This window comes from Hemicordylus capensis, chromosome 3 (genome assembly GCF_027244095.1).
Source record: "Hemicordylus capensis ecotype Gifberg chromosome 3, rHemCap1.1.pri, whole genome shotgun sequence".
In the NCBI taxonomy this organism is placed as follows: Eukaryota; Metazoa; Chordata; class Lepidosauria; order Squamata; family Cordylidae; genus Hemicordylus; species Hemicordylus capensis.
The window spans coordinates 250,967,329-250,991,563 of NC_069659.1; the positions used below are offsets into that span (position 1 = coordinate 250,967,329).

The 24,235-nt window shown below is 39.8% G+C and overlaps 1 protein-coding gene across 12 annotated transcripts in view; it reads right to left on the reverse strand.

The window, feature by feature from the left end:
- The window catches only part of INPP5A (inositol polyphosphate-5-phosphatase A), a 402,494-nt gene that overhangs the window by 64,951 nt on the left and 313,308 nt on the right, over nucleotides 1-24,235 (reverse strand). The gene's annotated exons all lie outside the window — the stretch shown is intronic.

Genomic DNA, 24,235 nt, shown 5'->3' on the forward strand with positions numbered 1-24,235 from the left:
GCAATGATGGACACATTAATACATAGAACTCCTGCATCTCTCCATGAAGAATATGTGTGAATTCCTACTTCAGTTGTTATGCTTCCTGTTTTTGAACCTGCATTGTGAGTTACTTATTCCTTTTCTGTCTTGTGCTTCTGTGTATATGTGAAGCTGCCATCAGACTTCCTTTGGTCCTCAAAGTCATTTGAACATTTTATAATTTGGCTTAGGGAGGCTCATTGTGCATAACTGGATGTAAGGTCAAGTGCCTCATATCTTTTCTCATAACAATCCTAAAATATACAGAATATACTTAAAGAGTTGTCCCCAGCTACTAGATTGGAACTAAGACAAATAAACCAAGTGATTTGCCCTGTTGATGCTCTTAGAATCAAAGGCATCGAATGGCTTCCTCCACCAAGCGTTGCAGCAGCCATGGGTTTTTATTTTATTTTATTTTATTTAACTCGGAGCTAATCACTTTTTCCACACATCCTCACAATTTGCCTCGGATCCCATTTTGTCTCTTTTGACAAGTAATTAACATTTTGCCATCTGTGTCTGTATGCAGTAACCAGTGAGGTAATCCACCAGCAAGCCATTCCCAAAGTGCGCTCTCTTCGGATACCAACCATTGAAATTCAAAGCACAAACTAGCTAATCAGGTCAAGTCCCAAAAAATAGCCCTTTGGACTCATGTGTCACAAATCAGTCTGGTCGCCTTTAAACAGAGCACCAGATTAGAACAAGCACCCGAACAAACCAAAGCGGAAAACCCGCCGCTCTGTAAAGCTGGTTTTCTAAAGCCCTAACAAATCGCTCCATCTTTCACTCATTTAAACCTTCCAAATGAGGGTCAATATGGTCCCCGAGCATCCAAATGCTAATGCGCTTAAGTGCGTTTAAGCAGCTTTCCGGAGTGAATGGGCCAAAGAAGGGCTCGAAAAGACAAGGCAGAGTTACTGTCACTGTCGAAAAGTCATTGTAGCCACCCCCAGAGTGGTCGCAATTCAAGAAATTCATGATTTCTGTCTCTTAAAGGCATCTGCTTGGGAACATTCCCCTCCTCCTGCACCCCCGCCTCCAAGCTACTTTATATCTTACAACTTCAGGCCTTCTCCCAAATAAGATTTAAAAAAAAAAAAAAAAAAATCTGATCAACTCTAGAGGGCCAATAAAGAGAAAGGGTCCATTGCTTACCTCATTGCTTTCAAATTTCATAGAGACAAAACGTTACCATATTTGCAAACAAAAAGTGATTGGGCGAAGGTTCATTTCTTATACAATCTGAAACATTCCTTCTCCTCACCCCACCTCCTTTCAGTTTCTACAAAGTCGTAGTCACCCAAGCAGAAAAGTTTCGGAAACATATGCCTTTTTAGGCAAGCCTGCTTATGAAGGGATTTTTTGTTGGTGTTTAAAAAGGGGAAAAAATTAAAATGCTACAAAAAGACACTGCCCTTTTCAGTCTTCTATGGGTCTCTTGAAAGGTACTTTTTGAAAAAAGTGAGACAAAGAGAAATCAGAATAAAATAAAAGGCGTTCTTGTTTAATTGAAGACAATTGCCTTTTCCTATAGAAAATTGCCATTTCTGCCTTGGCAAAAAAAAAAAAAAAAAAGATGATGCTTCAGCTTTATATGGTCTGGAGAAAATAATGAAATATACTGCAGAATAGAGAGGTACAGAAAAAAACTGCAGAAAGAATATGAAGTTTTAGAAAACACAGTTATAAACTATGTAATAGTTCACATGCATATTTCATCTTCCATTTGTTCCGATATGTTCATTTAGCAGTTCAGATGTGGAAAAGTTTAGAACTACACCCTGACCCTAAACATACTAAGTAGAGAAGGGATCCTATTGAAGAGATTTGCAAATTCACTATGGATTATAGTGGCTAGGTTTGCTTGCTCAAATAAACCCACACCTCTGGATTGTGGGCTCAAGGATATCCCAAGTTCAAATAAATATATTTTGTGATGTAAGTATTATTTTATATCTACAGAGTCAGACAGTTGCTCCTGATCTACTTATTCATAGAGGTTTGAGAGGGAGACAGATCTGTATGAACAACTCTGCTGTGTCCCTTACTTGATACTTGGGAATAAAATCCATTTAAATCACCAGGACTTGTTTGAACACAACATGAATAGAATTGTGCAAGGGTTATCTCACAAATAACAGCAAGAGCATAATGAGAAAAATGCTCTTGGTATCCAATTAATAATAGTAATAGTAATAATAACAACAACAATAATTATTATTATTAAAAATAAAAATGGAAATGAATGCTAAGCAAGTTGGCATGTAATAAGTTTATCAAAGTCATATCACAGTCAATAGGGCATGAATGATTCTGATTATTTTCAACTGTTTATTTTTAAGATGTGAACACCTGCCAAGCTAACATAAACTGAAAGTTAAGTTTAACTCAAGTTAATTAGCCATATTTTGTATGGGAGGTGCAATAATAATTTTCCAATATAAGGTGATGAAAACTAGTTTACACCAACTTCCTAGACACATATCAATGAGACGTCTAATCCAAATGGCTTGCTTGCTTATTCATTCATTTATTTATTTATTTAACATATTTGTATACCGCCCAAAATGCAAGTCTCTGGGCGGTTTACAACAAAACAATAAAAACAATAAATAAAAAGGTTAACACATTAAAAAAATATAAAATGTTAAAACTATTAAAAACCATTAAACTATTAAAACAGTATCTAATTAAAAGCCTGGGTGAACAGAAGTGTCTTGACTGCCTTTTAAAAAGTTATGAGAGATGGAGAGGCTCTTATTTCAGCAAGGAGTGAATTCCAAAGCCTCGGGGCAGCAGTGGAGAAGGCCCGTCCCCGAGTAGCCATCAGACGAGCTGGTGGCAACTGCAGACAAGCCTCTCCTGATGATCTCAATAGGTGGTGTGGTTCATAGTGAAGAAGATGTTCTCTTAAATATGAAAAACAGTGTTTGATATTTTCCGCATGAATGCTTCACCAATGGAAGCCATCCACCATGTGAAGCAGATAGTACATTTCTTCAGATTATGACCCAGTAAATGGTCTGGGAGGACCTCATGCTGTATACCTGAACTCTATTCACATTTACTCTATCTGTAAATGTGAACTCTATCAGTGCTTGGCTGGAATACCACTGAGAGCTCCACATATAAACATTATGGTGGAATATAACCATTAACTATTGCACCCATTCTATCTGTCATCATGAAATAACTGAAAATAGATGCCAAATTTGATCCAAGTAATGAGTGTTATTTAATTTACTGATTTAACTAAATGAATACATTTCATCAATATTTTAACTTAATTTAAATTATATATTTAATTATTCAGTTTAAATTTATGCACACCTAGATTTGCTGAATTCATAGCGTTGCTTCCTCAGGAATTCTGCATAGCCCAGACATGTCCCCCCACCTTTATTGCACCAGTAATACATTTCTTTTTGCCACCAGTGATATACACTTTCCATAATTTGTATTTATTGTATTTATTTAATTACAAGAAATATAGTTGAAGAGGAAGCAAAAAGTTTTAATTTGGGGTGTGTGTAATAACTTTGAAAGGCACTAAAAGCTTTACTGGGCGGCTAGTTCTATTTATTACTACTATTAGAAGCAACTTAGTACACTAGAAATTTCCAAACCTCACTATTTTGAGACTTGTAAATGCCATAATATACAGGGCAATATCACTTGTTTATATTTTCAGCCTATACACAGCTGTTCTCTCACTGTCTGTCCATATTACTTTTCTGCTTGACATTTCATTCCAATTTTTTAAATTTTTATTTAGTCCATGTGGTAGTTCATGTATTGTGAATGTAACGACCAATGAAAAAGTCTGGATGACATCCAGACTAACAACACTGGCATAAGAGCTCTTTTATCGCTGGAAGGTACAGGTGGCTACAGAGAATGGTTGGGGTGGTGGTGGATTACCTTCCTTTCTCTTTGTGTGCCAGAAAATGTTCTCCTGCCAGCGCTTTGGTAGTCTAGAAGTCAGCTTCTGCCTTTCTGTCCAATGACATGTGAGCTTAGAATTGGGCAATATGCATTTGCTTCGTTCTGTGCTCATTGAGAAGAGCCTGCTGGTTCTGTTGCACAAAAAGTACATGCAATGGAACTGACAGAGCTGTGGTGACAGTCCTGCTGTGGGTTGAGAGGTGCTATTTGCATGCACACTTTGTTAGTCAGGAAGTCAGACAGTGTGTTCTATGCCCTTATGGTGTGTTAAGCCAAATCTGGATAATTATATAAATAATGTATAGGTGTTTTTAGTAATAAATGCATTTTGAAGGATTATATTCCCTTTAAAAACCAAGAGATATTCAGGATAGTATGTGGATTTATTGAATTAAAGCTTTTTGATTGTGATGTTTTAATAAAACATTATTAATACTTAATGTTCTAAGATTTTTAAGAGCAGTAGCCAACATCCAGACTAGCACTATCCTACGTGCAACAGTGCTGAGTTCCAGATGAAGGCTGCACAGTTGTATGAGTGGTGAAGGGGTGGTTTTCAATTATCTTCCCTTCTCTCTGCAGCCCACTGTGTGTCATGCAAATGTGACCCTCAGGCACATATTTTTGGGACGCTTCAAAGGGAAGTGAAGATAGCTGAAAGCTGCCCCTCCCCCCTTGCAATGGCACAGTGTTAGTTTGGATGTCAGCCACTTCATTCCAAAGTGTGCTCCAAAAGATGTTACTCCAAAAAACAAAGAATAAAGGACCACCCTTAGGAGCTATCTTGACATACACATAAAGAGAATGTTGATTATAATGCTAGTTGCAGTTTGGAAATAGCAATAATAATCTGCTTTATAGGCCATAGAGTAGTAAGAATTACTGAGATAATGTTTGTCAAGTGCTTTGAACATGAACGTATTGTCAAATCAGAAAATGTCCCAGGGTGCTAACAAATATATATGCAAATCAGAACTCAATGCATTTTTTCTCTCAGAGCTCAAGTCCAGATTTCCCCTGCCTTTCCAAAACATTTGATAGGTGTACTGGTCAATAAGGATCTGCAATTTGATTTATGTGCAAATCACTTCATGTCGAATTGGGGGCAATTCACGGATTTGACTGCGAATTGAATTGCCCCTTAAAGGGACTGATTCAAGGCTGAAATGAATCAGCCCTGATTCAACACAAATTGATTCACATGATTTGAGTGGCCATTTTGGTGGGCTTTCCCCTTTTTTGATTGGTTTTCTGGCACTGGCTTCCGATTGGCTTGAGATTGCCCTGCTTCTTGGTTGGCTTGTTGTCATTCCAATCAAGTGTTGGCATGGACAACTGTGCCCCCATTGGATGGGGGCAAGGAGGGAGGAGGAAGCAGGGATACTTTTGGAGGGAATTACAAAATGTATTCAAAAAGGGACAGGGAGGCAAAGAGAAAGAGTGCCCTTATGAAGAAGAGGATACATCAGGACAGGAAAAAGGAAGGTTTGATGTTGTGGTTTTCGTTGCTCAGCACTGAGTATATTCTGTGCTATGTATTGTTGCTATAACTGTTTTGCTAGATCCCAGATTGACAAAGGGGAACAAAAAAGGAAAGAATTTCAAAATGTATTCAAAGGGACTGGGAGGCAGAGAGAGCCCTTATATCAGGAAAGGAGGAAGGAATCAAGAAAGGTTTGATTTTGTGGTTTTCTTTTCTCCACTCTGAGTATAATGTTGTGCTATTGCTTGCTGCTGTAACTATCTGATTTTACTGGATTTCAGATTGACAAAGGCAGAACTCGGGTGCCTCCCTTGAGCTGTGGTTTGGTCTGTTTGTGAGATGGTGCTGTGGCAAGAAATGGACTGTGGCAGCTCAGCTCTATGTATCTGTGTGCAATATTTCTTGGTGATTGCTGTCATGAGAGCCATGTCTGGCCTTAACTAAGTTGTGTTTCACTCACTGTTCTGGTCTGCTCTGCAATCTGCATTGCAAGGTGTACTCAGTCATATGTGACTGAAGATGTTGTTCTGGTTGAGCTTATGGCTATGCTTGCTGGCTGCTAAGGGTGTTACTGTGCTGGGGCAGCTGTTGCAAGTAATGACAAAGTCATAATTGTGTGTGAAAGAGCAACTTGTGCCAATGATGTTACAGCAGCGCAAGCACTGTGGCTGGCAGTGGATTCTGTGTTAGTGATTCTTTTTTTGGCCATCTTTGGACCGTGTGTTTGGCAAAATGTGTTGTTCTGTGTTGGGATGGACTGTGTGTGCTGCTTCTGTTTTGCAGTGCACATATCTGTGCACTGCACTCTGCTTGTTTCGGCCACAGGAAACAATGGGGAATGCAAACTACCCCATTGTTCACCATGGGTAGGTCCTAGGGACACCAAAGTGGGTTGAATGGTATCGTGCGATGGGTGCTACCTACCACACAACCCACAAAAGAAATGGGTAAACAAGTGATTTTTATTTTTTTAAAAAAACCTAAACCCTAATAGGATCCTATGGTGGTCTTGGGGGGAATTATTAATTTTTTTTCAAAAAATAGCTTGCATGTCCATTTCTTTTGTGGGTTTGGAGGTAGGTAGTATCCATCATGCCCTACCACACAACCCACTTTGGTCCCTAGGAGCTACCCATGGGGAACAATGGGGTGATTCAAGTTCCCCATTGTTCCCTATGGGCGAATCAAGGTTTTTTGGGGCAAATTCTCAATATGATTCATTGAATTGGCTGGCAAGGGCCATCAGGTTCGATGAACTGATTCAAATTTTTGTGATTCAATGTCAATTTGAATTGCAAAAAACAATTCATGCACCCCTCTACTGGTCAATGAATCAAATTCTGATTCAACAGTCTGTCTTCAGGTGGGCTGTCCACCTTTAACAGAGAGTTAATGCACTGCATTAATTCAATTAATTGAATATATTCAATTAAATATATACTTTTTATTTTTTAAAAACACTTTTATTGTTAAACACACAAAATCAATTCTAAAAGCACTGAAAAATAGCTTTGGGGAGTAAGTGAAAAGGTTGCTAGGGATATGTGCCAATTGGCACAGTGCACAGCTTCTGATGTAAAAAACACAGTCCTGGTTTCCACAGAGCTTGATCTGGGAGAGAGAATGTTTATGTGAAAATAAAATGCATTCTTTCACAGTGGGCTCATCATTATATGTCTGAATGGAGTCCGAATGTTCCTTTGGTGAGTCAAGAAGCAAAGATGGAAGACAGGCACTTTGCCAATGGACATGGCTGACTGAAGGTATGTCAGACAGCTCAGCAAAGGTTTCAGACTTAAAAGTCTGAAATCAAATTGTTTTTAGCCTACTTTCCTTAAAGATAGTAAGCTTATGAGAGCACCTGGCATTCTCTGTGTGTCCATGTACCCCCCTCTATCAACTTTCCAATGCCTAGACCAATAGGAACCAAATTGAGTACAGTTGTAGGGACACATAGGGACACTTCAACAGCATAGTTGGTGATGATGTCATCCTCCCTGATTCAAGATGGTGGATGTGTAAACATTTGAGGCACAACTGGGCTAATGTGAACCATCTAACTGATTTGAACCAAATTTGCTACAGCTGTAGGGACACACAGGGACAGCTCAAGAGCATAGTTTGGAATGATGTCATCCACCTTGATGACAGGCTGAAGTGGGCTAACTCGTGAAGATGGTAATTATAAAGTAAGATTATTGTGAAAGGAAAGTAGGTAGATTAGTTCTTACCAGAACCTGTTGAGGATTGTGTTTCCCCCCTCCTAGTGTTATACAAGGGTTGTTGCAGTCTATTCCCCATGTTATACTAAGCTGTGCTTCACTTGTGCATTGCTCAGATGTGCTAGCTGTCAAACTCAAAGATTCCTCCAAGTCTTTTGCGAAGGAGGAATCACAAGGTTTATTATTTTACTACATTTTTATCCTGCCCTTCCTCCAAGGCAGTGTACAAGTTCAGGCAGTGTACATGGTTCTTTCATTTTATCCTCAAAACAACCCTGTAAAGTAAAGACTGAGAGAGTGTTTGTGGGCCAAGGCCGGTGAGCTTCATGGCTGAGAGGCGATTTGAGCTGGTTGTGGTCTGGTACCCTAAGCACAATATCACACTGGCTTTCCAAGAATATATATCCAAGAAGATTTTCTTAATTTCATAGTTGAAAAAAACTCATTAATGAAATCATGAAGACACAGTGCTGACTCTACTAGTCTGAAACAGAGTGCAGGAGAAAGCATCTGTGGGAAATCACCCAATGCAGGCTGCAAAGTGTTATTGCATCATATTTTAATAATAAAAGGTAGAGAAGTGCTGTTTTTTCCTCTATATCTTCAAGAGCTGTTAAATGCATGTGCCACTTGATCGGATGCCAAGAAGCCACAAATCTCAGAGTACCTCCAACACTCAGCAGTGACAGAAGCGTTCTGTTCCACCATAGGAACACATTTGTGTGCTTCTCTGTTCAAAGTCATACATACTGTTTTAACTCATCTGTTTCCCCATTCTCTCCAGGCCAGGAGGACAAATTGCCCACAGTGGCTTCCTTTCAGAAGCAGCACAGCGCGCAAAGAATCGTGACTGAGCAGAAACACAAGGAACAGGCACATAAAAATTCATCACTTTGGCCTCTTGACCTCTTACCACTGGGTTTGGCACACCCTGTCTCAAAAAGTAGCACCAGGGGAGAACTAAGCAGACCGGGTGAGTGAAATTACTGACAAAAAATATCTTGGACACAGGGAAAGCCCACCAGATGCTTCATTGTCTTTACAGAGAAGTGGTGCTGGGAAAAAAAAAGAGGTGATCTACCACATGGCATATTGGGTGGAATAAGTAGTGTCATTGTTTCAGAGCAGCTCTGTCACTTTACTGACTGCAGTACAAAGAGGTGTAAAGCAAGATTTAATCCTGACTTTTTAGCCAGCAGATTAAAACCAATCATGCCAGATGTCCACAAGACTGTTTAACATACAGAAAGCTTCCCTACCCCACCCCCCACCACTCAGTGAGGAGAAAAGGATCCAATAACTTCTTTATTTCACTTATTTTCACAGAAGAAGAAAGGAGGATGTTGTAATGAGTTTTAAGATGTGCCTTAATTAATTTCCCCCCTCAAAGAACCAAGTCTTCAAAGCAAAACAAAAGCTTATCAGTCATGTAGGTTGCCAATATTAAGGTAGGTAGTTAAGATAACCAGTTAAGTATATTGCCAATATCAAGGTAGGCCACAAGCCAGGAGAGAACTGAAGGAAACTAAAGTTTAACAAGCTCACCCCTCAACAAAATCCCCCACCTAATTAAGGGCAGCTCTAGCTCTAGACTTAAAACATGGTACGTACTCTTGTGCTTCCTGCAGCAAAATACATCAATTACACACATGCATACACACACATCTTCAAATGCTTATATAGACCTGTCTGGGGGAGGGAGGGCTTGTCCAATCAGGTTTGCCCAACATGTATATACAGCTGTTTAGAGGTAAAGTAAAGTGATTTTAATTCCGTGAGCATTTGCTGCAGAAAAACACATACAGTGTAACACAAGTGTTCCCTGGAGCAATCATAATGTCTAGCACTGGCATAAAAAATAAGGAAAAAATTCTTGCAAGGAGGAAAAAGAGAGAGAGAAAGATGCCATGCAAATAAGTGGTGATGAACGCAATATTAGAGACCCTTTCTAAAACTGAATGGAAATACTCATAGGGTGTTTTGAACATGAATTGGTTTGTAGACTAACTATATATAACTCTGGAACTCGCTGCCCTTTGATCTTAGGCTTGCTCTCCCCTTTTAATTTTAAATGAATGTTGAAGACTTTTTTGTTTATTTCAGCAGGCCTTCCCATATTTCTTTTCTTTTCCTTTTTTTTTTTTTTTTGGTGATTGCCCTGTTTTAATGACTGTCTTATACTGCACTTCTGTGATTTTAGAGACTGTTTTACTTGGTTTTATTCAGGTTTTTAAAAAATGAATTTGTTGTAAGCTGCCATGAATTTTTAAAATGAAGAATGGCGGCAATCACTTATTACAAACAAACAAACAAATAAACAAAATAAAGCATGTATATGTGCATGTGTACACATGCGAATGTGATTGCAACTCTATTAAATAGGAACAGTACAATGGAAATATCACACAAGACCTGATGCAACAATTCATACATTGTAAAACTGGGCCTTCCCTAACTGCTATGCCAGTGCACACTGCCACAAGCAAGCACAGTTGCAATATATACTAGTCCACTAATGCAGTTATTTAGGAGTGAGGTTACTTCTATTTGTGGCTATCAGTCTGCAACATTGTGGCATAACAATAGCACAATAGCAACAGGGCTGGAAAAGACTGCAAATTCCTAGTACCAGCAACAAGTTTTTAGGAGCCAGCATCATTTCCTCCCAGCAAACCCCCCCTGCTAGGCTTAGGGCTAAGCTATATGTTACATAAAGTCAATTATTAAGAGACAAGCTTAATATCAAGAAAGTGTCCCTTTACCCACAAAAAAGCAACCATGAGAAAAGGATGTAGATTGCGAATGTGGCATTCAGATAAGTCCCTCTGCACCATTTTCCCACTGAAAATTGCTTCCGCAACCATTTGCAGCAAATTCCCATGTTCAGGGAGGGGATTTCATTGGGAAAACTATGAAGGGGAAGCCCCCCTCCCATGAGTTGTGGTCACAATCTGCATGATGGAGATGGAGCTACAGCTCAGTGGCAGAACATTTGCTTTGCATGCAGAAGTTTCCAGGCTCAATCTCCGGCATCTCCAGATAGAGCTGGGGAAGAATCCTGCTTGAAAGCTTGGAGAGCTGCTGCCAGTCAGTGTAGACAAGACTGAGCTAGATGGACCAATGCTCAGTATAAGGCAGCTTCCAATGTTCTTATGCATTAGGCCTTTCTGCAGCTCTTTTTTGTGGAAAAAGGGACACTTCTGGTTTTAAGCTTTTAAAATAACATTTAATTTGTATTGTATTTGTATCTAATAATGAGTGTGGGGACTTTTAACTTGTTTGTTCAATTTGGTTAATTTTATGACTTTTATTGTGTCTTCTATCTATTTTATTGTTGTGAGCCACTCTGGGACAGTAGTGCACTGGAGGGGGCGGGGTCTAAATATTTTAAATAAATGATTAAGCTTTTCTCTCAGTGACACTCAATGTAATGTTGTAGTTTCGCCCTTACAAGATATTTAAATTCCTAGAAACTGTGGTAATCAGATACCTAGGGTAGCATTTAACAAGAACTGTCACAACAATAACCATATTCATATACCTGTAAAAGCACTGCAATCCCATGTTTAAGAGCTGATGGTTGACATCCAGACTAAGCTATTAATGGTGTGCATGGAACTGGCGACTGCCGGTTTGAAGGTGGGGAGTAGCTTTAAGGACTGGGAAGGGTGCTCTTACTGCCCCCCGGCCACCTTTTCCCCGCCGGCGCTGTGTCTAAAAATGGCCCTGCAGGGCAGCAGTGTACCTCCTTGCCACCCCGGTGTACATCCATGTTTCATGGCTGGTCCATAGGAATTGATAGGGAGGAGAGCTGGTCTTGTGATAGCAAGCATGACTTGCCCCCTTAGCTAAGCAGGGTCCACCCTGGTTGCATATGAATGGGAGACTAGATGTGTGAGCACTGTAAGATATTCCCCTTAGGGGATGGAGCCACTCTGGGAAGAGCATCTAGGTTCCAAGTTACCTCCCTGGCATCTCCAAGATAGGGCTGAGAGAGATTCCTGCCTGCAACCTTGGAGAAGCTGCTGTCAGTCTGTGAAGAGAATGGACCTATGGTCTGACTCAGTGAGGCTATTCTCACGAGCTCCCAAAAGCGGGCTTAGGGAGCCCAGCCTGGTTTTGAGAGGTTGTGTGCTGCAACATGAGCCACGTGGATCCTGGCAGCAAACTTCCTTAAATGCCCCTATCCTTAAACAAGGTTAGCAGAGTGAGCGCTTCGCTAACCTCATTTTTTGGATTGTGAATCGCTATGGCACGGCGCTGCACTGCGGCAACGCATGAGGAGACCTCCAGATCAGGAGGCTGCAACAAGCCTTCCGGAGTCACAGGGCATGCTGGGACTTCTGGGGGCTGGGAGGCCTCTGATCCCCACCACCCCTACCAGCTGTGTGATGAAGCCGGTAATCATGTGGGTGGCCAATTCGGCCACCCAGGGCATGCTGAGTGCTCGTATGCAGGGAGAACAGTTCAAGCCCGCTCTCCCTGCCTAACCCCATCCGGCTCTCCACACTGCCTGTGTGGAGAGCCTCAGTATATGGCAGTATCCTATGTTCCTGAGAGAAGACTTAAATAAACTTTTTCAGCCTCCTTGTTTTGTTTTTCCCAATAAACAGTACTAATGATCATCTAACGACGACAAAATGTCAAATGCAAATACAAGTTCACATGACACTAGAGGAAACCACAAGCTTGTTATTGTTATTCGCAGTTGACTGGTTGTGGATAGTAGAGGGACAGGTCATATATTGAACTTTTGATTCTGCAACTGGTTTCTGTCCACCCTTCCCCTAAAGAGTTAACCAGAAGTGAACCCTGTCCTGATTGACAGGCTGGTGAACTCCAGGGCTCAGCCAATCAGCACACCAGGGAGGTGGGACCTAGAGAGCAGTTAGGAGGCAGGTGAGTTAGCAGAAGCTGGGTTGGGGGTGCAGGAGGACACATGTGGCCATGGAGGATGGCTGCAGGAAGATGACTGCAGCTCTTCCAAGCTGGAGCCCAGTCACTGTCTCGGAAGTTGAAACTATGTTAAAAAAATGTAAGACGGGTAAGGCTTCTGGAATTCTGTATTACAATTGGAATTATTCACAACAACCTCAATTGATGGGCTCCTCTTGCTTCCCTTTTTACATTCATAGATACTACTGAAAAAATTCCTGAGGATAGGGATGTTTCGGTAATAGTCCCAATTTACAAGAAAGGATCAAGGGAGGATCCTAACAACTACCATCCAATTAGTCTCCTTACCATTATTAGTAAACTTTATGCTAGACATCTCCTGGGGAAATTACAGGAATGGCTGGATACTCAGGACATCTTATCTGCTGAACAAGCAGGATTTTGAGAAGAATACTCTAAACACAGCAAGTATTTATTTTACAATACTTAGCTGAGAAATATTCCTCCCACCTAAGTCCTCCCTGTATGTTGTGTTTATAGACTTTAAAGCAGCTTTCAATTCGATTTCCAGAGATAGACTCTGGATGAAGTTATAGGAATCATCCATAGCCCCACTTTTATTTTTATTAATCTACAATCTTCATCAGAACACCCACCTCAGAGTGCGGTTTAGTAGGAAAGGGCATTTCTTGGCTGAGATACCTACTTATAGAGGAGTACAACAAGGTTGTATTCTTGCCCATTTTATTTAATTTTAATATAAATTCAATAATTTATCATCTGAATGACCTTGCTCTTTATCCCCCTAAACTTGCGAACAGGCATGTTTCGTTATTGCTTTATGCTGATGATATTGTCCTATTATCTCAACTAAGATAGGGCTAAGCCGTGCCTTAACTTCCCTGAGCGCCTATACTGCAAAGGAGGTCCTGGAGCTAAACTATACCAAGACTAAGGTGAAGGTTTTTGCAAAATGCCCAAAAATCCATAAATGGACATAATATTGATCAGGTCAAGGTTTTCAAAGATTTAGGGGTTGTATTTCATTCCAGCCGATCCCGGAAAGCTCATCTTAGCTTTGTTTCTCACAGTGCCCAACAGACGGCAAATGTGATTCAATCTTTTTACTTTTCAAGAGGTGCTCTTTTTGTCCCAGTGGCTGTCAAATTATTGAAGGCTAAAATATACCCTCAAATTCTTTATGGTGCGCAAATTGGGCCTTTTCATAATTTTACAATATTAGAAGCAGTTCAAACTAAATTCTTAAGGGCCATCCTTCAAGCCCCCAGAGGCACAACTAATGTGGCTCTTCGTAGAGAGGTTGGGGTTACCACCTTGAAAATGAAAATCTGGTTTTGTATAAACAAATTCTGGCTGCATTTGGTTTTCTTCCCAGTCGGTCTAGCGACTTCAGTGTTAATTGACAGCTTTACATCTAAATGGGAAATAGCTCTGAAAATGAAATTGCATCATCTGGGCACATCCCAAGAAAACCTTATAGGGAGGGGTTTAGATCAGGCAATATGTTTTGTCAGGCAATGATTATTGGATATAGATCTGCAGGAGGAGTGTGCACGACTACCAGGGGGCATGTATATAGGCTCCCAAAATTGCAGTCACAAACTGGCTGAATATTCAGATCATATGTTTTTACCTAGGTTTAGGAGAGCATTGACCCTTGCATGTTTGAATGCCCTTCCTTCTGCACTCTTAGATGGGAAATGCATATGAGTCCCATATGCATTGCATCGTTGGCCTTGTGGCTCAGGGGATATGGAGTCAGTTGTTCATGTTATTCTGTAATGTCAATTTTATAGGGATGCTTGTATTAAGTTCATTGCTCCTCTCTTAAAGAATCATTCTGGCCATATGGATCAATTTTACCTGGATTTTTTGCTGTGAAATTTTAAATCTGTTACCTCTATTAATGTGGCCAAGTTTTGTTTTGTTGTATCCAAACTTTGTAGAGCTTGTATTAGCAATTTGAATATTTTATAAATTATAAGTGTATTACTTTAAATGTTAAGCTGGTCTAAGGACTGTAATACATTTACTACCACTACTTGAAAGACAGAACTGCAGGGGCTTGAATTCTCAACCAGGGTTTGGATGAGTTCAAGAAAAAGGAAGCTTGGGCTTTGGCTTCAGGAAGTTTAGTCTAGCGAAAGTTCATTTAGTCAGACTTTGTGTTAAACTTTCTGGTTTTTTGGTTTGTGTTTTGTATATCCCTGAAACTGTTCTATGATTGTTTACCTGTAACGTAACTAAACTAAGAAACACTAGCCTTCGCCCATCTAGCCAGGGCATTGCAAAATACTCTGTAAGCTTTTAAAGGTGCTTTTATATTTTCCTACATACCTGTTCCTTGCAATTAGTAACGACGATTTTAAAAGCATGCCGCCCCAACATCATTAGGGGTGCTTTTTGAAGTATTTTTGTAACCTACTGAGTATTTTTACCTGTAACTAAAAGCTGAGAAAACCTCAGATGGAAGCAGTCTGTGGTACTTGAATAAAGCTGTTTTTCTTTTTGTTCTTTCCTTTTACAAGCCTCTTGGAGTGGGTTTTTTACTCAGGAAATGGAGGGGCTAAAAAGGTGATTTCTCTGGTGCAAACACGTCTCCTCAGGTGGTCAACAGCTATCTGTTTTCTCACCACATGTAGGCTTGCACATGGAAGATTTTTGCACTTTTCCAATAGCAAAATAAAGAGCGTTTCCCCTGGGATTTCCACCCCAAGCCCATGGAGGTTCAAGCTCTGTAACAGAGAGGGGTAGCGGCGGCAGCAATTTCTGAACCTACCAAAAATACAGGAATGTTTTAGGAGTAGGCTTTGACTGAAAGCTCAGCAGGGATGAGTCAACATATTTCCTTCCTCTCACGTGAACTTGCTCTGAAACAAAGGCTTTATTTTGCTACAACTATGGACACAGAGACTCCTTGTTTGACCCTGCTGTATCCCTGTTTGGAGAGGGTCAGGACACCTGGAGGTGCAGGTCAAAGCTAGAGGGCAGGTCTTTTCCCCAAGTGCAGTACTTTACTTTTTTCTCCTCACAGGAGTTAATACCAAAAAAGTAAAGAAGTCTGTCTATATTTTAAATTCTCCTAGACGTACCCATTGCTAATCCCATGTGTGGCAGCTCTCGTGAGAGTTTGCAAGCAGCTGTGGATAGGATAGTGATGGGGATGGGGGAGAAAACAGCGATGCTGGCCAGTGGCTGCAGGAGGTACTGGCGGGCTGGCAGGAGGCAGCCGGAAGAGGTGGCAGGCTGGCCCGGTGGGAAGAGAAGGCAGTGGCAGGCTGCCTGGCTAGCGGAAGGAGGCGGCCACTGCCAGGAGTTGGCGGGTGGGTGGGAGGAGGTGGCGGGCTGGCCCACGAGCCAGAAACCATGGGGGGGGGGAGAAGAGGGCCAGGAAGCCAGGAAGCCAGGCGGGCCAGCAGGGTGGGAGAAAAAGGCAGCAGCAGTGGGTGGGCCAGCTGGAGGCGCAGATGCTCTGTGCCCGGCCCAGCTAGTTTTCACGAATATGGCAAAACATTAAGGAATCTAACTTGACAACTAAACCCAAACTTGAAGACTCCATCCACAGTGGTGATGGGCTGATTTTTCCTCCTCTTAACTGGTGTGAGCTTATGTTGCCCTGTGGGAATCCCCAAGAACTGAGTCTGCTCATAGTATATAGTCCTGTTCTGCCTAATTTCTGTTTCTTGGTCATGCTAACATAACAGAGGAATTGCTTTTATATATACATAAGAGCATCACCATGGTAAATACAACTAACAAATAACAAATAAAGTAACACCACTAAATAGCAATAACAGCACTAATAGCTTGACATTACTCTCATATACAGACTTCATGAAGTAACTATATTTTCAGAGAGGTTCTGGCCCTGAACTGCCATGGACAATCTATGGCAATTCAATTACATTTATTTCAAAAGAAAACTCAATCTCTGAATGCTTTGCAGAGTTTTATTATGAATCTCATTTTTGTTACAGACTTACTTTGGTCTGGGGAAAAAAGTTAAATAGTTTCTCTATCTGGTAAACTATTTTTCATTAAAAGTTCTTTAAAAGATTTCTCAAACATTTCACAGTATTAAAATCCATGTTTTGCATATCAGTGAACTACAGTTTTGGTTTGGGATCTCTTCCTCTTCTATAATTAATCTCATGTCTGCAACAAATCATGTTACCAGGCTAATCATGCTATCCTACCTACTACAACATCTAAAAATATATAACAGCTGGTTTATCTTAATAGAAGCCACTAATACGTCTATTTAAAATGGGCAACATGAAGTTTTCAAGGCTCATAGGGAAATTACATAAATTCCAACTCTCATTTATTTGAAAATCCTGGTGATTATAGCTCTCATAGCTGCAGATACAATTAAACACAATCAAAATTCTTATAAAGTTTTAAGCTACACCACTAGCTTTGCATTCTGCTTCTTTCGCATATTATCTGAATAGTGGCCTCACAATATATATAGTTTTGTATTTGTTCAGTTTTCAGGCATATAAGAATGTAAACACATTCTTATATTCATAGCAAGAATGGGCTATAGCTTGGCCTGTTTTTGTTGGCCAGACACTAACCCCTGCAATCTATTTAGAGAATTAAGCACCATTTCTAATTAGGTTATTTTATATGCTCAGAAGAAAATTGCCTGAGATTTTTAAGCTGCTAGCACTTTATACTAGCAGTACTTATATTCAGTTCCTACCAGCAGCACCTTATAAACCGCAGAACTATCAAACACACGCAGGCCACAGTGCACTCCTATACTGTACTGGTCTTCCTCAAAAAACCAAATAGACCTACCACAGATCAAACATCCCTTGGATAGCAAAATCTAGAATGACAAGTCTTTGGTCATATATTGCAAAATAACAGTAGTCTCATCTAGAACCACAAACTACAATAACTGGCATCTCATCCACAACCACAAACCTGTTAGTGGCCCTTAGCTAAGCCCTTATTCTCACATCATCAGTCATTTACATTCTGGGGAAATTACATTCATCAGTCATTGACATTCTCCCACCCTAATATGCTTCGCACACCTCCTGCCTTCACTGTCAGGATAAAATAGCAAGTGAATGGGCTGAACCATATTTGTTTGAACATGGTACCTCCCTGACAACCTGATCAACAAACCCCATTCTTTGGGAGCAAACTGAGTAGTCAGGAAGTGACCACATTAAAATAAATGCACCTAATCTAGTTCACTTAATAGTTTCTCCTTGCAGTAAGAAAGAAGGCATTCTAATAGTCTGGAATTCATAGCAAGTTTAGAACTTCAACTGAACAACCTCTCAAGTTTCAGTCTCCCATTTGCAATGGGAGTGATCATATTGACCTATCTTAAAAGTTATCTTTGGAAGACAAACTAGGTAGGTTAGGTTGTGCTATTGCATCGGTGTCAATTCCTGGTGACCACAGAGCCATGTGGTTTCCTTGGTAGAGTACAGGAGTGGTTTACCATTGCCTTCTCCCGCACAGTACAAGATGATGCCTTTCAGCATCTTCCTATATCGCTGCTGCCCGATATAGGAGATTTCCATATTCTGGGAAACACACCAGCGGGGATTCAAACCAACAGCCTCCTGCTCTCTATGCTGGTTGCTTCCCCGCTGCGCCATTAGGTAAAGGTAAAGTGTGTCCTCGAGTTGGTGTTGACTCCTAGTGACCACAGAGCCATGTGGCTTTTCTTTGGTAGAATACAGGAGGGGTTTACCATTGCCATCTCCTGCACAGTATGAGATGATGCCTTTCAGCATCTTCCTATATCACTGCTGCCCGATATAGGTGCTTCCCATACTCTGGGAAACATACCAGTGGGGATTTGAACTGGCAACCTCATGCTTGCTAGGCAAGTCATTTCTCGCTGTGCTATTAGGTGGCTGTGCCATTAGACAGTGAGAGAAAAAAAGGTGATGGGTGTGGGTTGGGAGGAGATAAAAAGCTGGGCAGAATTCTCACCATTTCCTCTCCACTCACTTTGTTATTTTTTGCTTAACATCCAGCTTGATGAAAAGAACTTGAAAACTGAAGAACCTGAAAACTACTTATGTGACATTTTAATTAGTCCTAATGTAGGGTATGCCTAACTGTGGCCATTTTATTAAGTTGCACTCCTCCCATTTTGCACTGAGTGCTTTGCCTGTTATTATTGGGGCTTTTCTCTTTAGAGACAGTAGTAGTAGTAATAATACAGTAGGTTTTCTTACAGTGGGGTTTAATTTACTTCGCCTCAGTACTGTATCAGCATGAAAATCAGTTGACATGCTTTATGTTTTTGTTAATCATTACAATTTCTTTAAAACAAATTTAAAAAAGAAATACAGTAGAACTGTATACCTGTAATAGCATCATACCGTATACCTGTAATAACATCATATGCTGATGCATCTACTACTAGACTATTTTGTTCTATTGAAGCAAAAGGACATTTGCTTCAAAACATCTTTGGTATAATGTTGTTGACAGGTACCATCATGAAGTTAAGGTTACTGCTCTCCTAGCTGAATACAAAATCTAGCTAGGAACTATTGGAATTTGTCCTCACTAGAATCTTTCCTCAAGATTATTTCATTTCCCACTGCAAAGTGTATATGACTTTAACATAATATTACATTTTCCTATTTCTGAACTGCTCCAAGCAACAGTCTGGTGGGTGGGCTGCAAGATACATTTTACCAATTTTTCATGCCCATCCCTCTAAATGTGACCCTGCTCCTTGGCTTTTATCTCTTTGACAACTTCACGCAGGAAAACATGCAGCTTCTCTGATAGCATGAAATTGGAAACAATGGCCTGTGGAAACAAAAGCAAAGGAGAGAGAGGCAAGATACAGGCTGGGCTCTGCCTGATTTTTAGCCACAAACAGATGTTTATAAGACTCAATTCCTGAGCAAGCTGAAAGGAAAAGTCTTGTAAAAGAAATGGACCTTAAAGACAATGGTTTGAAGAATCTGAAATAAAAGACTATGTGAAGCTAGATGGGTTTCAACAGATAAATCTCTCAAATAAAAGCAAGTTGCCACCATGAATTTCAATAGTACGTTTTTCTTCCTTGCTTTAAAAAAAAAAAAGAGTAGTCTGAATTCCAAGACATGGATTCCTTCATTATCTTTATACATTTAACAAGTTTGATGTTCCTTTTCCATGAGTATTAAAATAAAATGAATTTAACTTCAGTAGCAAAAATTTACTTCTACTTTCTAATGTATTAAAATTGCTTGGATTTAAAATCCTAAAACAGGAACCAAAGCTGTTTCCCCCCTGAAAAGAGGCTTAAAGTAGCAACAGAAAAGGTTATGCTCAGAGAATCTTGATTGGAGAAGGACCTAATACTAGCTGTTGGTTCGAATTATGTCCAGTTTCTTTTGCTTTTCACGTGCATTATTTTGGGCAAAAAAAGAAAGGGCTCATGTGAAGAACCTCTGAAGCGCCATCATCATGAATCAAGCCATGGGTTCTGTTTCACAAAAGGCGATATGCACCATTTACGAATGGAACAAAGTGCAGAATTACTTTTTCGAGTTAAGTTTCTGCTTTTGTGATTAAACCTCTCTTCCTCTTTCTTGCAGAGCCTGCTGTCCAAAAGGCCCAGGACTATGCTTCAGTGCACAAAATTCATGTATTCATTACGGGAGAAAAATCCTTGAAAAATTAGCACAAAGGAGAGTGCATAACTTAAAGTCTGCTAAAGGTAGCCCTCACTTGAACTCTTTCACATTTACATAGGTTTTATTATTGATACAGCAAACTCGATAAATAGAGCAAAGAGCTGGAATTAGCATTTCATCAACTATTAACAATGTGCATGCCTATTTTGCTGAAGTAGTAACTCGCAAAAGCAGTATGTGGCACAAATATTACTTTGGCAAAAAGAGATTATGTTTCTGCAACATGAAAATGGGAAAAGTGTCCCCCAACCACTTCCTTTTACCCCCTAACCAGGTCTTTTCCAGTCAAAGAATACTTTCTACTCATCATACGTAAACTAATTGGTTAGGTCAGTGACAAAACTTGGTGTTCTTCCCCAATCCTTTAAGGTCATTTTGAAAATGTTGTTTTCACCAAGGATCTGTTGAATGTGTGTTTGCAAGCATACATATTTCCTGTGGAGTCATCCAGTCCTCGACAAATGCTCCTAAATGGTATTTTACAGGACAGAAAAGAAGAGAGGCAACTCCTGGCATAGGCAACTGAGGATGAGTTTGTTGCACCATTTCTGAAAAACAACACTGTTTCCTCCTTTATGAAGAGTGTGGGGCTGCCCTTGAAGATGGTTCAGAAACTTCAGCTGGTTCAGAGTGCTGCCGCTAGGATGCTTGTGGGTACAAGTCGCTTCACGAGTATCACACCCATCCTGCGGCAGCTTCACTGGTTACTGGTTAAATGTTCACTGGCTAGATTCAAGGTGCTGGTCTTGACCTTTAAAGCCCTACATGGCTTGGGGCCGAGTTACCTCTTGGACCACATTAGCCCATATGAACCTGCCAGGGCCCTCCGCTCATCATCTCAGGTCCTGCTCATGGCCCTGCCATTCACAGAGATCCAGACTAGAGACAGGGCCTTTTCGGTTGTGGCCCCTCAGCTTTGGAATGTCCTCCCCAAAGAGCTTCGCCATGCTCCCTGCCCTCAGTGTTTTTTTAAAAAACCAACTAAAAACACATCTTTTAAAAGAGTTTAAATGTTTCACCAGTTGCTTATATCTTATATTCTTAGTTTTTAACTTTTTAAAGAATTAAATTTGAAATTTTAAAAGCTAATTCTGATTGTGGTTTTAGCTTGTATTTTTGACTTAATTTGGTAAATTTTATTAGTATGATTTTATATTGTAACTATTTTATAAATGTTGTGAGCCACCCAAAGCAGTAATGTACTGGAGGGACGGGGTATAAATACATAAATTACTACTACTACTACTACTACTAATATTAATAATAAATAAGTAGGTATGTATGCCCTTATTGTCATGTTCTGTGTGTGGTGATGGTCCCAAAAGAAGATATGAGGCTAATTTATGTACTGCATGTAGAGGTGAAGGGGGAATGAGCTCTAGGTTTTGAATATAATTAAATTTTGACAGGAAGGAAAATAAAAAGTGGACTAAGTTTCTCAGAATACTAATTTTCTCAAGGTACAATTTACAATTCCAAAAGAGGCCAGTAGATACTAATAGGAAATAATAAAAGACAAGTGAGGATAGATCAACAGAAGGAAATTAATGGATTCTGCAGGGATTTCCATGAAGGCAATTACCTTGCACTTCCACAAAGACACTATAAAAGAAAACGATCATTTTCAAGAACTGTATTGGCCTAACCCCTACTGTTGGGAGGGTACAAGAAAAATCTATCACTGATTGTTGAGAATAACACCATACTGTATAGGTCAAAAATTGACTGACATCACTCTGTACAAGCATTATTGAGACACACAAAGAATCTGTTGTGCTTTTAAGCTTATGGTACATTGCAATGCAGTAAATGAAAAGCCACTATTATGAGGAGATGTTTATGTCAGTATCTGAAACAAATCTTCTTTTTCCTGGAATAATGCTGTCCTAAATTGTTAACTGTTGATTCAATAAACATGTGATAAAGATCCAGGAATTTTTGCTTGTAAGATTCATTATTTAATATGCGTTAAAGAATGGCTCTTGGAAGCAGAAATTATGGAATTTATTTCAAAGCTGTTAATTTATTTATTAATTTAAATACATTAAATTTGTTACAATTAAAACTGTTAATATTAGTTTATCATGCTAACGTGTTTCTTGGTTTCTCAAAGCATTCTCACTTAAATGTTAGGTGAAAGGTCTATAAGGGATGTCACATTAGTTGCATGCTATATTATTAATATTTAACTGCAGTATATTTCTTTCAAGTATGCATAACAGAAAGGTAAAATGTAAAGTTATACAGGTAAATATACACCCAATTTCCCTGTTTGGGACTAGTGGCCAACTTTTCAATTACATTAACATTTTCCATTTTTACTTGCTGTAACAAGAAATTCTGCTGTTGCTATAGAAATGATGATTTAATATTTGAAGCCTTTCAAATAACCACTATTGGATGCGCCATAGATCTTTTGTTTCCTGAAGTACTAAGGAAGGGAGATCTCTGAAAAGTTAGCTTTTCACATAATGAACAAGTTGAGGAGTGTCTTTTAGTATGGCTAGTCTTTATAATGCTAAAATGACCTTCATTAATTTCTGAAAGGTTTCAAATTTCTCTCAATGAGAGAGAAATTTGAAACCTTTCAGAAATTAATTACACCAGGACCATATATATAAGAAATTATATACACCAGGACCAGCAAAATCTCTCTCTCTTTTTCCTTTTCTTTATGATTAACATCTAGCCTAATGATGCATTTTGAAGAATATTAAAACTTTCTCACTTCTTTGTGTGACATGTTTGTTGGTCCTAAGAAAGATATTATGTTACTGTTGTTTTTGGACTTTGTTTATAGATCAGCATAGAAGCCTACATTGTTTAGCTCCTTTGGAAAATATAGCCCTACAGGACAGGGATCCAGAACAGGAGAAAGCAGACCTTCCACTGCCTAATGATGGGAATGGCCATCAAACAGGATCCTGGATACGAAACGCCAGGTGGATCTAAGTATGGTTCCTGGCTATCAGGCCTAGGACAGCTCTAGGTTCATGGTATCGCCTCCTACATATTTGACTCAGCTGGAAATACCAAGCCACAGAAGGGTGTTCACCCTTGCCTGCTGTCATGCCCTTCCATCCGCTGTTTTGGAAGGCAATTACAGGAAGATCCCATTTAAGGAAAGGCTTTGCCCCTGTGCCTCTGGGGAGGTGGAAACCACTGAACACATACTCTTTTCTTGCCTATTTTATAAAGATAGCCGGGAGAAGCTCATACTCTCTCTACTTCGCAACTACCCTGGCCGCCCCAGTCCAGTCTACAGTAAGATGCTGCTCTTGGATGAAAAGCGAACCTTCACATACAATGTTGCTAGGTTCTGCCGGCGGCAGTGTGCAAGATCCATCGGACACTGACTGCCAGCCCATAACCCATGATTTTAACTACTGACCAGTTTACCTTGTAGTACATCCTAACATGTCTTTTTAAATACAGTTACTTTCTTAAATGCTTTTAATTTATAGTTATATGTACTTATATATTGAACTATGTTTTACCTCCATTTTACTAGTCATCCCATTAGATATAGATTGCACTATATTGCTTATATTAGTTAGTTGGTTTATCAGTTTTATTAGCTGTATTCCCTTACTTTTTAACTATCCCGCTTTTACCCTTTAGTATATCTGACAGCTTACTTTAAATATTTTATACTTTTTAGACATTTTTATAGTCATTGATAGTTGTATGCATTTATGAAGCTTTGCTGTAGGAACTTGTAGTATGGCTCTAGTATCTACTGTATTTTACTGTACTATTATCTATGCTGGTCTTTGGCCGTAATAAAGTTGATTGATTGCCTAATGATGGGACTTCACTTATTTGGAAACCAATATGCCCTCCAAGCATTAGGTGACACTAAACAGGTCTGACCTTCCAATGCAACAGCGTGGATTCAGGAGACAGATCTGAGGAAGTGCAGATTTTGAGGCATTTGAACTGCTCACTTGCATTACTGTGGCTGG